Source organism: Phocoena phocoena, chromosome 4, assembly GCF_963924675.1.
Source record: "Phocoena phocoena chromosome 4, mPhoPho1.1, whole genome shotgun sequence".
In the NCBI taxonomy this organism is placed as follows: domain Eukaryota; kingdom Metazoa; phylum Chordata; class Mammalia; order Artiodactyla; family Phocoenidae; genus Phocoena; species Phocoena phocoena.
Window position 1 is genome coordinate 28,424,035 of NC_089222.1, and position 15,400 is coordinate 28,439,434.

Genomic DNA, 15,400 nt, shown 5'->3' on the forward strand with positions numbered 1-15,400 from the left:
CCTCACTTACGTAGTTAAATGAATTTTGAAACATGGAAATTTCCTTTGAACCTGGAACTATTAGAACTTAGGTTGAGCTTGAAAAGTATATCTCTTTCAAAATTGTGTGGTAGTGGAGGTATTTCTTTTTATCTTAACTTTTGACAACCTAGGTGGTGTATAAAGCAGCTTGGCCTTACTTACGGTTCAAACAATATTAGTTGTCATCCAAATGACACTCCTGCAGTGTAAGTTTTGCATGTAAGTACTGATATCAGTACTTATAGTTTTGCCTTGTAATTTTAGGTCGAATTAATTAAGAAATGTTATCAAGTCTACCACAACTGATAATCTCCAAATTCATTCAACATTCAAAAAGAGTGTTTGAGGACAGTTCTTCTTGATCACAGAAAGTTTAATCTTGGCTCTGACCCCAAGAAAATTGCAATACAGTGTCACTTTTGAGTTATAGAATTGCTGTAAGGTAGAGTACTCAGCTTCTATTTCTGACACATATTCACAGAATTCCTGACGATTACATCTAGCAGAGCTAATGGATGTCACTGTTGACACTATTGGTAGTGGCTTACTTAATATAAAGTCCTTTATTCTAGATGTACTTATTAATGATGCCTCTGTGTTCGTTTGGGTCCTCTAAGGGCAGAAGGCAAGATGGGGTTAGATGTGCAAGAACTATACTGAAGAAAACATCTGTGAGGGACAAATGAAAAGGGGCTGGAGAAGGTGGGGAAAGCCTTCTGACTCTAATGTAGTTCCGACTTCTGTGAAGGAGAGAAGGAAGGAAGGAGGGTCTTGCACTGCAGTTTGAAGAAAATTTCAGCTAAGGCAACGGGAGGTTTTGAGCCAAAGTTTCCCATCAGAGGAGTTCCTTGTGTGTTCAGTCTTTGGCTAGAAGCAGCATGTGGGAAGTGTGGCCTCAGCACAGTCATGTTGGTGGATTCCTAATGTAACAGCTTGGGCCACCAATCAATTACACTTCATTCAGCAAGATATTTGAATGGTCCATTTTCATGGCTGCCACAGTTTAGCACTTGCTCTGCACAGATTTACTTCTCCACACTTATTTGGGGAGGAGCTCCTCCATGGTTCCCATGGATCTGTCTTCCTGAGGGGAAACTTAAAAGAGAAATTTATAGGGTGAACTAGAGCCTTGGTCACTGTGGTTGATCTCACTGGTTCTCATCTTTGTCCACCTATATGATCCATTCTAAAACCCTCAGCTAGCACCTCAGCATATCTTGATTACTTACTTGGTGGCGTCCTGAGGGTCTGAATGCTTGATGATCATGTCCTTATCAGGCCTGAGTTGCTGCATATATCTGTTCAGTGGAGCAAGGGAGTACTAGGAGGTACCCAAGTGGATAAGTTGGGTTCCACATGTGTTCCTTCTTGCCCACATTGTGTAAAAGCAGCCTCACCAGTTCCTGCCACTCAGAATCAGTTACCCTTGTTAGCATGGTGATTTCTATTTTTGTCTGCTGGCTGGTCTCTGGACACGAGGAGTCCTGGTGGACAAGGCACCTTGGTGACAGCTGTAGCTTATAATATAATGGAATTTTTGTTGATGACCTTGATAATAGTATAATTCTTCTGGCTTTCAGGAGCTCTATTTCTGCACAGCCCAGAGCTGTAGGATGGGAAGCACAAAATCCCCATTGGGTATTTGAGAGAGATGCTATACATGGTCACTCTTACTTCTACCTTCTGGTCCTCAAATCTTTGTATTTTTCCATTGGGGACACAACGCCATATTGAGGCCTCTAATTTAATACATACCAAAGTGTGGCATTCCATACTTTCAGAGAGTTGCCTCTGAACTGGTGCTGAAACTGAGCCTTTAAAACTGTTCCAGCATTCTGTGAGGTTGGCTGCTTCTGGATGGTTTGGTATGTGATATAATTATTGGATTCTATAGTCATGGGCCCACTCTCATACCTCTTTCACCACAAAGTAGGTTACCTGATCTGATGCTATGCCATATGAAATCCATAAACCCTGAAATATTGGTGCTCACTGAAACTAAGCAGGTAACAATGGCAAATCCATACCCAGAATAGGCATCTATTCCTCTAAGAGGGAAGGACTGTTGGCCTTTCTAGAATGGAAGGGGTCAATGTAGTCAACATGTTCCAACTGGTCTATTGGTCTCCTCAAGTAATAGTGACGTATTGTTGTCAAGAACTGTGAAAGAGCTGAGATTTTACTCTATTTACAAACTACATTAGTCTGCCATAATTTCATAGATTTTGCCAGAAGACATGAGACTCCTGAATCAGAGAAAACAGGCTGTTTATTATGTACAGCAACAGCAGTAGTGAGAGTATCATCATCTTTGCTCCACCCCCATTTCCCAAAAGGGGTTTGTGAAGAGGAATACACATGCAGTGAGTCGGACAGGACAGGAACCCCAACCTTAGGGAACCCAGATATTTTATAATGGGAAGTAGGTTTGTATCTTTTCCCCAGAAGGAGGTGCTATCACTATAGTAGTGGATAGTAAACAAACCTGCCCCTTAACTCCAGGGGAAGACACGACCTCTGTCTTCCAAGTCTGTTCACTACAAACATCCTTGAAAAGATTGTCCTGAACAAAAGTGGCCAGTGCCTCTGCTGGTAAAGCCTTCAAACATATGAGAAACACATGGAGACTTGTTTTCAACAATCAGATGCACAGAGTTGGTCTCTGTTACTGAACAAGTTACATGCTCAGAAGCAGAAGTAGCTACATAGGGCTTGGTGAGAGTCCATGCGCTTGAACCATCCATAACCTCCATCTATGCCACTGTGACCATTCCTTTAATATACCCTTTATGCTAAGTCTGAAGTTGCTGATAATGAGATTAGCTAATATCCATTGGTGAAGTAATTTTGTGTACTTAGTTATCCAGGACCTTTTCTGTGGTGCATGTTTTTTGATGGGCATTAAAACTGCTACAAAGTATTTATACTTTCTGTCCATTCCATATGTCCAGACATATACCTCTACGCCATACCTTCTTATTTCTGAACTTTTGGTCCTTTCCAATGTCCTGACCAGAAGTTCATCTGTCTGGTTACTGCCTAGGAACCTATACATAGTCTCACTTTTGGCCACTTCTCACACAAACTAGATGAGCAGGTACACTCCTTGTTGATCTTCCCCTTGAGAAGATTTTCATCCAAAATATCTTTCAAGGCCACCCATGAATATGGTGGCCACATATTCTCCTTTTCTTCCTTCTTCTTCTTCTTCCTCCTTCTCCTTCTCCTCCTCTGTAGTATAAAGGTTTACTTCATCTACTAGGAATCCCATAAGATTTATTATTTGTAGCTAGAATATTAAAATATAACTGTTTTAGTTTTTAGAGAAAGAGAATTTATACACATTTCACAAGGCAAAAGATGGCAAAACAAACAAGAAGAGAACAAAAGGAAACAACAACCAAAAAAAAAACCGGGTTTTCCTGGTGGCACAGTGGTTGAGAGTCCGCCTGCCGATGCAGGGGACATGGGTTCGTGCCCCGGTCCGCGAAGATCCCACATGCCGCGGAGTGGCTGGGCCCGTGAGCCATGGCCGCTGAGCCTGCGCATCCGGAGCCTGTGCTCCGCAATGGGAGAGGCCACAGAAGTTAGAGGCCCGCGCACCACAAAAAAACAAAAACAAAAAACAAAACACCTTTGTTCTTTAAGCCACTTGAAAAAAGAAAAAAAGAACCTGAGTCTTTGCCTGGAAACACTACATACTCTTTTAAAATAGGTTAGAGCTTTAATGAAATTCAGTATTTGGTTAATTGATAGAAAATCTGGCATTTACTAAGACAGAGAATTTATATTGATAATTTTACTTTGGCTGCAGCAATGTGAATCCATACGACTGTACAATGAAGATGACTGTATGTCTAAAAAGAAGAACTTCTGGAGGAAGTAAGCAATGTCACTGTTTAACTACATAAGTTGTAACTGCGTTATTAGCTCTAATGTGTAGTACCACAGGGGAGCTAATGGCATGGTTTTGGAAAAGCTTTACAGATTCTGAAAAACTAAATGACCTTCAGGACTCTCATTGAACACAAAGCTATTTCAGATTTCAGTCTTTGTGTACATACAGAAATTACTCTGCATTTCCTTAATTTATAATCTGTATGGGATTTTTTATATACTCTGAAATGTTAAATAAATATATGTCTGGGACCAGACAATATAAACTTAAAATCTTAATCTTGGAAACCTATTTTTTTTTTTTTTTTTTTTTAACATCTTTATTGGGGTATAATTGCTTTACAATGGTGTGTTAGTTTCTGATTTATAACAAAGTGAATCAGCTATACATATACATGTGCTCCCATGTGTCTTCCCTCCTGCATCTCCCTCCCTCCCACTCTCCCCCTCCCACCCCTCCAGGCTGTCCCAAAGCCCCGAGCTAATATCCCTGTGCCTTGTGGCTGCTTCCCCCCAGCTATCCACCCCACCACGTTTGTTAGTGTGTATATGTCCATGACTCTCTCTCGCCCTGTCAAAACTCACCCTTCCCCCTCCCCATATCCCCAAGTCCGCTCTCCAGTAGGTCTGCGCCTCCATTCCTGTCTTATCCCTAGGTTCTTCATGACATTTTTTCCCCTCAAATTCCATATATATGTGTTAGCATACGGTATCTGTCTTTGTCTTTCTGACTTACTTCACTCTGTATGACAGACTCTAGGTCTATCCATCTCATTACAAATATCTCAATTTCATTTCTTTTTAAGGCTGAGTAATATTCCATTGTGTATATGTGCCACATCTTCTTTATCCATTCGTCCGATGATGGGCGCTTAGGTTCTTTCCATCTCCGGGCTATTGTAAATAGAGCTGCAATGAACATTTTGGTACATGACTCCTTTTGAATTTTGGTTTTCTCAGGGTATATGCCCAGTAGTGGGATTGCTGGGTCATATGGTAATTCTATTTGTAGTTTTTTAAGGAACCTCCATACTGTTCTCCATAGTGGCTGAACCAATTCACATTCCCACCAGCAGTGCAAGAGTGTCCCCTTTTCTCCACACCCTCTCCAGCATTTATTGTTTCTAGATTTTTTGATGATGGCCATTCTGACTGGTGTGAGATGATATCTCATTGTAGTTTTGATTTGCATTTCTCTAATGATTAATGAGGTTGAGCATTCTTTCATGTGTTTGTTGGCATTCTGTATATCTTCTTTGGAGAAATGTCTGTTTAGGTCTTCTGCCCATTTTTGGATGGGGTTGTTTGTTTTTTTGTTATTGAGCTGCATGAGCTGCTTGTAAATTTTGGAGATTAATCCTTTGTCAGTTGCTTCATTTGCAAATGTTTTCTCCCATTCTGAGGGTTGTCTTTTGGTCTTGATTATGGTTTCCTTTGCTGTGCAAAAGCTTTGAAGTTTTATTAGGTCCCATTTGTTTATTTTTGTTTTTATTTCCATTACTCTAGGAGGTGGGTCAGAAAGGATCTTGCTGTGATTTATGTCATAGAGTGTTCTTCCTATGTTTTCCTCTAAGAGTTTGATAGTTTCTGGCCTTACATTTAGGTCTTTAATCCATTTTGAGCTTATTTTTGTGTATGGTGTTAGGGAGTGATCTAATCTCATACTTTTACATGTACCTGTCCAGTTTTCCCAGCACCATTTATTGAAGAGGCTGTCCTTTCTCCACTGTACATTCCTGCCTCCTTTATCAAAGATAAGGTGTCCATATGTGCATGGGTTTATCTCTGGGCTTTCTATCCTGTTCCACTGATCTATCTTTCTGTTTTTGTGCCAGTACCATACTGTCTTGATTACTGTTGCTTTGTAGTATAGTCTGAAGTCAGGGAGCCTGATTCCTCCAGCTCCTTTTTTCGTTCTCAAAATTGCTTTGGCTATTCGGGGTCTTTTGTGTTTCCATACAAATTGCGAAATTTTTTGTTCTAGTTCTGTGAAAAATGCCAGTGGTAGTTTAATAGGGATTGCATTGAATCTGTAGATTGCTTTGGGTAGTAGAGTCATTTTCACAATGTTGATTCTTCCCATCCAAGAACATGGTATATCTCTCCATCTATTTGTATCATCTTTAATTTCTTTCATCAGTGTCTTATAATTTTCTGCATACAGGTCTTTCGTATCCTTAGGTAGGTTTATTCCTAGATATTTTATTCTTTTTGTTGCAATGGTAAATGGGAGTGTTTTCTTGATTTCACTTTCAGATTTTTCATCATTAGTATATAGGAATGCCAGAGATTTCTGTGCATTAATTTTGTATCCTGCTACTTTACCAAATTCATTGATTAGCTCTAGTAGTTTTCTGGTAGCATCTTTAGGATTCTCTATGTATAGTATCATGTCATCTGCAAACAGTGACAGCTTTACTTCTTCTTTTGGAAACCTATTTTTAAGTATCTTGCAGACTCTAGTTGGCTATATCAATCTGCTTTCCTAGGAAATTATTTAAAACTGTAGGCTTCAGGGTAAGCAAAGGACATATTTCATTAATAGAAATGATCTTCCTTTGCAATTCATGCAGTAGTCACCTTCCTGGGCCTCTCTTCTTCAGTTCACACAGTCCTAGACAAAACAAACAGCATAGCATGTTAGTCCTCGGCTCAAAACTTTTCAATGGCTGTGGATGTCCTTAGAATAAAGTCCAAAACTCTTACTATGGCTTTCAAAGCCTTACACATTCTGTTTCTTTCCTAGTTCCCAGACTCATCTCCCTCCCTCTCTATTATCTACTATTTTTAATGGGGAAAAAAAAACTATCTATCAATCAGAAATGGTTGAATAAACTATGGTATATCCACACAGTGGAGTACTATGGAGTACTATGTAGCTATAAAATCTGTGTGTGTGTGTGTGTGTGTGTAAGTGCATATGTGTGTGTATTATGTGTGTATATATGATATATATAACATAAATGTGTGTTTATATATATAGACCTATTTATATCTATACATCTATTATCTCTATTTATCTATCAATCCATCTATCTGGATGCAGGAGCAGGCCATAAAAGAAAAAGATCAGATGACAGCTAGACTTCACTGAAAATCTTTGTTTCATAGATTTGACTTTTCAACTATTTATATATTTCAATAACTAAAAAACTAATTTAAATTTGAAAATGGAATCCCTAAAAGTCAAACTCAAAATGCAATAAATGAATCTGTGTATTTACCAGTGACATAACCACATGGAGGATAGGAAGGTCATTCCTTCCTGCTGATTTAGCTTCTATCTCCCAGAACATTTCAAACTTTTCTGCTGGATCCTTCTGAAAACAATTCATGTCCCACCATTTGGGGATCTCGCTGAGTCATTGTGGCCTACAGGCAATGCATATGTGCTTCCCATGCCCATCATTCATGTGTCAAGATACTTCCTGATGGATTTTTAACATTAACACATCTCCAACTGAGAATTAGGCACCAGCTCCAGCACCCCATGAACTCTAGAAACCCAAGATCAAGTTCTCCAGCTGGTTGGGTTACATCCTTCCTACTTGTTTTGAAATGGGTAAGAAGTCCCTACCTCACAGGACTGGAAGATTGCCTGGTCCTCTGAAAATTCTCTCCAAAACTCTGTTTTCTTTGTCATCCTTGAATCATTCTCCTCACTACCTCTTACATACCCTTGTATGGGTGATGGGCTAAGGTGTCTATTTTTAGGTCATCACTTAGCAAGTTCAGCACAGATTCTCTGATGCCTCTTTTAAAATTGGGAAGAATTATCCTTTGTTTTCAGCTTTGGAGCTTCAACTGAATGAAAAAGTCCAGGTATGACAGGCATAATGGTTGAATAGCCCTGAACAAATCTCTATAAGAGTCACAGCCAACTAGACCATGGACCTTAGACAAACCATCACACAGCCAGCATTGGGCTACTCAGTTACCGTTAAAAATAAATACCTAATACAGTACCTCATACTGAATGGTGATAAAGCCAAATGTTCCCTTTGTGAAGTACCAATGAGAGATAAATACAGATTTTAGCAGAATGACGTGGAGAATTTCCTCATTGCTTATGAAGCTCCCACACATACTACAGTCAATAAATAGAAAGAGATGATAAATGCCTGATCCTCTGTTGAAACATTATGGGAAATAAATGCATAATGTCTATAACATTAACAAAAAGTCAAGAAGTCGATGTAAAAGCATGTAAATTAGAGATACGAAATAAATTCCCCCAAAGAAAAAAAGAGGTAAAAAATTAAAGATGATTCTTGCTGGGGATTAGGAAGTGGGAGTGGGGGATTCTTTGATAATACAAAGAAAAAAAGAAGCAATTTAACTTGTAGTATAGGTTTCCTCCTTTCTCTCAAATCTATATAGTTTTTGTTTTTCTATCATGAAGTGCTAAACATTAGCATCTTCTTGCTCTTAAATATACATAAAGAAATAAACCTAAAATAATTGAGAAAAATAAAAACAGTCTATGAATCTGCTCTAAGTATAATCATAACTGTGTAATAAGGAGATATTTGGGTGAGAAATTTTAGTTAACTATTTATGAGCAAATATTATATGAAGAAATTGTTGATGCAATGAAGGAATAAAAAGGAAATTAAAAAAAAATATGACCAGTGCTCATTATGTGCAAATGTCTGAACCAGCTGGACCTCAAAATGATGCCCCTCCAAACTCAGGTTTACCTAGAGTAGGTTGTTTATTATCTTAAATACACTCGTAATGACTAACCTTGTTTGATGCAGTTTAGGGTGATGCACAAGAAAGTTTAACTAGAAAGGATAGTTAATATCACAGCTAAATATTTGGGGGAAAAGTTGCACACAAATAAATACATGATGCATGTATAGAGTAGAATTAAATATCTGTACTACTTTGAGAGTTAAATATTTTCTTCATGTCTATTCATCAAATTGGATGTATATTTTATCTGTCTCTGTATTATAAAAGGATATGCTCAGGTGGCAACCTTTTATTGAGAAGAAGATCCTTCAAAGGAAAGTCCTTTTCTAAGCAAAAACATATTAAAAGATATTGATTCAGTATTGAGATGGTAAATATCGGGTATGAATGGTAGTCAGTTTAAGCTAGATGGTGTTTCATTCAGTGGGGGAGTCGCGATTGCTGTTCAACTTCCAAACATCTGTGTATCCCTCAACACCCATTGTAGCTGCCATTCACTTTATCAAATTGTTTAAATCTAAGAGTAAAGCTTGAGAGGTCCAGGGCAATCATGAAAATCCCTCTCCTCTTCTAAGTGTCAGGAACTCAGGCATAAGCCAGCTAGTGCATTGCATTCCCCTGGTGACAGTGATTGGTTTAGGAATGGGCATGTAATAACCTAAGGGGCCCAGTTGGTCCAATAGAACGGAATTATGTTGTGCAGTTAGGAAAGAGGTGTTTTCTTTCTCTTGAGCTGGTCATGAACAAGGAAACATGTGGCTTTGATCTGTACTGGTGACCACCTTAAAACCAGGAGGTTGGAAGCTGGTTTAGGTTTAAGCTGTTGATGGCAGAATGGAGAGACTGAGAGAACAGGTCCTTAATGACATAATAGAAGAGAGAGATTTTTCAACCCTGGACTGCTGTTATGCAGGCCAACACATATTCTTTTTGTTTGAGTCACTATGAATTGGCTTGCATGTTACGTGGAGCCCAAATTATCCTAACTGGTCTGTAATTAGGTAAAAGATTGGTTGTCTAATAGTTGCCACAGAACAGTTAAATTAATTATTTTTTCTAGTTAAACTTTCTTGTGCATCACCCTAAACTGCATCAAACAAGGTTAGTCATTAAGAGTGCATTTAAGATAACAAACAGCCTACTCCAGGTAAACATGAGTATAGAGGAACATCATACAGTGTTTGAGGTCCAGCTGGTTCAGACATTTGTACATAATGAACACTGGTCATACATTTTTGAAAATTTCCTTTTATTCCTTCATTGCAGCTACTATTTCGTCATATAATATTACCTCATAAATAATTAACTAAAGTTTCTCACCCAAATATTCCTTATTACAGAGTCATGATTACACTTAGGGCAGATTCACAGACTGTTTTTATTTCTCCCAATTACTTTAGGTTTATTTATTTATGTAAATTTAAGAGCAAGATGGTGCTAATGTTGAGCAGTTCATGATAGGGGAAAAAGCTATATAGATTATTTGAAAGAGAGGAGGAAACCTATACTGCAAGTTAAATAACTTCCTTTTTTCTCTGTGTTATCAAAGAATCACCCACTCCCACTTCCTAATCCCCAGTGAGAATTATCTTGAATTTTTTACCTCTTTTTTTCTTTTTGGGAATTTATCTTGTATCTCTAATTTACATGCTTTTACATTGACTTCTTGAATTTTGTTAACATTATAGACATTATGCGTTTATTTCCCATAATGGTTCATTTGAGGATCAGGTATTTTTCATCTCTTTGTATTCTCGGCTCTAGGATGTGTGGGAGCTCCATAAGCAATAAGGAAATTTTCCATGTAAGTCTGCTAAAATCTATATTCATTACATTAAAGTAAATATTTTTTATTTATTTATTTTTGCTTTTTCATAGGATACACTGAAAAGAACACTAAATAGACATAATTTAAAAATTAAGGGGGGGAACTCTCAGAATAGCGCCACCGAGTGGTGAGAAGCACATGCTATGGAGACAAAAATTATTACATCTTTTGAGATTTCACAGCAATTTTATGAAATTTAAGAGGTACGCGATAATTTTATTTTATAATGTAAATAACACAAAATAAAAATTATAATTTACTTAATCATAATTATGTGGCAATACATATATAATATTAGTAAGTGATGAGAATACCAATGTTTATATGTGTGTGCTTCTTACTGCCAACAAATACAATTTCCCTGTACAAAATTTTTATGTCCTTTCCCCATCTTCTCCCTACAACAGGTCAGCAACACAAAACTTAACCTTAGGAGGAGCTTCAAGATGGTGGAAGAGTAAGATGTGGAGATCACCTTCCACCACAAATACAAATACATCAAAAGTGCATCTACAGGTGGAACAACGCCTACAGAACACCTACTGAATGCTGGCAAAAGACCTCAGACGTCCCAAAAGGCAAGAGACTCCCCACGTACCTAGGTAGGGCAAAAGAGAAAAGAAAAAATAGAGACAAAAGAATAGGGACGGGACCTGCACCAGTGGGAGGGAGCTGTGAAGGAGGAAAGGTTTCCACACACTAGGAAGCCCCTTTGCGGGCGGAGACTGTGGGTGGCGGAGGGGGGAAGCTTCGGAGCCGCGGAGGAGAGCACAGCAACAGGGGTGTGGGGGGCAAAGCGGCGAGGTTCCCGCACAGAGGATTGGCGCCGACCAGCAGTCAGCAGCCCGAGAGGCTTGTCTGCTCACCTGCCGGGGCGGGTGGGGGCTGGGAGCTGAGGCTTGGGCTTCGGTTGGAGCGCAGGGAGAGGACTGGGGTTGGCTACGTGAACACAGCCTGAAGGGGGCTAGTACGCCACAGCTAGCCAGGAGGGATTCCGGGAAGGACTCTGGAGCTGCCGAAGAGGCAAGAGACTTTTTCTTGCCTCTGTTTCCTGGTGCTGGAGTACAAGGGATTAAGAGCGCTGCTTAAAGGAGCCCCAGAGACGGGCATGAGATGTTAAGGCTGCTGCTGCCGCCACCAAGAAGCCTGTGTGCGAGCACGGGTCACTATCCACACCTCCCTTCCGGGGAGCCTGTGCAGCCCACCATTGCCAGGGTCCCGGGATCCAGGGACAACTTCCCCGGGAGAACGCATGGCGAGCCTCAGGCTGGTGCAACGTCTTGCCGGCCTCTGCCGCTGCAGGCTCGCCCCACATACTAATCAAATGATCAAAAATTAAATACAAAGAAAAAAATATTAAAAGCAGCAAGGGAAAAACAACAAATAACATACAAGGGAATCCTCATAAAGTTAACAGCTGATCTTTCAGCAGAAACTCTACAAGCCAGAAGGGAGTGGCAGGACATATTTAAAGTGCTGAAAGGGAAAAACCTACAACCAAGATTACTCTATCCAGCAAGGATCTCATTCAGCTTGGATGGAGAAATTAAACCTTTACAGAGAAGCAAAAGCTAAGAGAATTCAGCACCACCAAACCAGCTTTACAACAAATGCTAAAGGAACTTCCCTAGGCAGGAAACACAAGAGAAGGAAAAGACCTACAGAAACAATCCCAAACAGTTAAGAAAATGGTAATAGGAACATACATATCGATAATTACCTTAAATGTAAATGGATTAAAGGCTCCCACCAAAAGACATAGACTGGCTGAATGGCTACAGAAACAAGACCCATATATATGCTGTCTACAAGAGACCCACTTCAGACCTAGAGACACATACAGCCTGAAAGTGAGGGGATGGAAAAAGATATTCCATACAAATGGAAATCAAAAGAATGCTGGAGTAGCAATTCTCATATGAGACAAAATAAACTTTAATACAAAGACTATTACAAGAGACAAAGAAGGACACTATGTAATGATCAAGGGATCAATCCAAGAAGAAGATATACAAATTGTAAATATTTATACACCCAACATAGGAGCACCTCAATACATAAGGCAAATACTAACAGCCATAAAAGGGGAAATCAACAGTAACACAATCATAGTAGGGGAATTTAACACCTCACTTTCACCAATGGACAGATCATCAAAAATGAAAATAAATAAGGAAGCACAAGCTATAAATGATACATTAAACAAGATGGACTTAATTGATATTTATAGGACATTCCATCCCCAAACAACAGAATACACTTTCTTCTCAAGTGCTCAAGGAACATTCTCCAGGAGAGATCAGATCTTGGGTTACAAATGAAGCCTTGGTAAATTTAAGAAAATTGAAATCATATCAAATATCTTTTCTGACCCCAGTGCTATGAGACTAGATACCAATTACAGGAAAAAATCTGTAAAATATAGAAACATATGGAGAATAAACAATACACCACTTAATAACCAAGAGATCAGTGAAGAAATCCAAGAGGAAATCAAAAAATACCTAGAAACAAATGACAATGAAAACACGGTGACCCAAAACCTATGGGATGCAGCAAAAGCAGTTCTAAGAGGAAAGATTATAGCAACAAAACCCTACCTGAAGAAACAAGAAACATCTCAAATATACAGTGTAACCTTACAGCTAAAGCACTTCGAGAAAGAAGAACAAAAAACCCCCATAGTTAGCAGAAGGAAAGATATCATAATGATCAAATCAGAAATAAAAAGAAATGAAGGAAATGATAGCAAAGCTCAATAAAACTAAAAGCTGGTTCTTTGAGAAGATAAAATTGTTAAACCATTAGCCAGACTCGTCAAGAAAAAAAGGGGGAAGACTCAAATCAATAGAATTAGAAATGAAAAAGTGGACGTAACAACTGATACTGCAGATATACAAACGATCATGAGAGAGTATTAATAGCAACTATATGCCAATAAAATGGACAACCTGGAAGAAATGGACAAATTCTTAGAAATTCACAACCCTCCTAGACTGTACCAGGAAGAAATAGAAAATATGAACAGACCAATCACAAGCACTGAAATTGAAACTGTGATTAAAAATCTTCCGACAAACAAAAGCTCAGGACCAGATGGCTTCACAGGCAAATTCTATCAAACATTTAGAGAAGAGCTATCACCTATCCTTCTCGAACTCTTCCAAAATATAGCAGAGGGAGGAACACTCCCAAACTCATTCTATGAGGCCACCATCACCTTGATACCAAAACCAGACAAAGATGTCACAGAAGAGGAAAACTACAGACCAATATCACTGATGAACATATATGCAAAAATCCTGAACAAAATACTAACAAATAATCCCACAGCACATTAAAAAGATCATACACCATGATCAAGTGGGATTTATCCCAGGAACACAAGGATTCTTCAATGTATGCAAATCAATCGATGTGATACACCATATTAACAAATTGAAGGATAAAAGCCATATGATCATCTCAATAGATTCAGAGAAAGCTTTTGACAAAATTCAACACCAATTTATGGTAAAAACCCTCCAGAAAGTAGGCATAGAGGGAACTTTTCTCAACATAATAAAGGCCATATATGACAAACCCACAGCCAACATCATCGTCAATGGTGAAAAATTGAAACCATTTCCACTAAGATCAGCAACAAGACAAGGTTGCCCACTCTCACCATGGTCATTCAACATAATTTTGGAAGTTTTAGCCACAGCAATCAGAGAAGAAAAAGAAATAAAAAGAATGCAAATTGGACAAGAAGTAAAGCTGTCCCTGTTTGCAGATAACATGATACTCTACATAGAGAATCCTAAAGATGCTACCAGAAAGCTACTAGAGCTAATCAATGAATTTGGTAAAGTAGCAGGATACAAAATTAATGCACATAAATCTCTAGCATTCCTATACACTAATGATGAAAAATCTGAAAATGAAATTAAGAAAACACTCCCATTTACCATTGCATCAAAAAGAATAAAATACCTAGGTTTAAACCTACCTAAGGAGAAAAAAGACGTGTATGAAGAAAATTATAAGACACTTATCAAAGAAATTAAAGATGATACAAATACATGGAGAGATACACCATGTCTTGGATTGGAAGTATCAACATTGTGAAAATGACTCTACTACCCAAAGCAATCTACAGATTCAATGCAATCCATATCAAACTACCACTGGCATTTTTCACAGAACTAGAAGAAAAAATTGCACAATTTGTATGGAAACACAAAAGACCCTGAATAGCCAAAGCAAACTTGAGAAAGAAAAACAGAGCTAGAGGAGTCAGGCTCCTGGACTTCAGACTGTACTACAAAGATACAGTAATCAAGACAGTGTAGTCCTGGCACAAAAACAGAAATATAGATCAATGGAACAGGATAGAAAGCCCAGAGATAAGTCCACACACATATGGTCACCTTATCTTTGATAAAGGAGGCAAGAATATACAGTGGAGAAAAGACAGCCTCTTCAATAAGTGGTGCTTGGAAAACTGGACAGCTACATGTAAAAGAATGAAATTAGAACACTCCCTAACACCATACACAAAAATAAACAAAATGGATTAAAGACCTAAATGTAAGGCCAGACACTATAAAACTCTTAGAGGAAAACATAGGCAGAACACTCTGTGACGAAAATCACAGTAAGATCCTTTTTGACCCACCTCCTAGAGAAATGGAAATAAAAACAAAAATAAACAGGATGTAATGAAACTTAAAAGCTTTTGCATAGCAAAGGATACCATAAACAATACGAAAAGACAACCCTCAGAATGGGAGAAAATATTTGCAAATGAAGCAACTGACAAAGGATTAATCTCCAAAATATACAAACAGCTCATACAGCTCAATATCAAAAAAACAAACAACCCAATCCAAAAATGGGCAGAAGACCTTAATAGACATTTCTCCAAAGAAGATATACAGACTGCCAACAAACACATGAAAGAATGCTCAACAT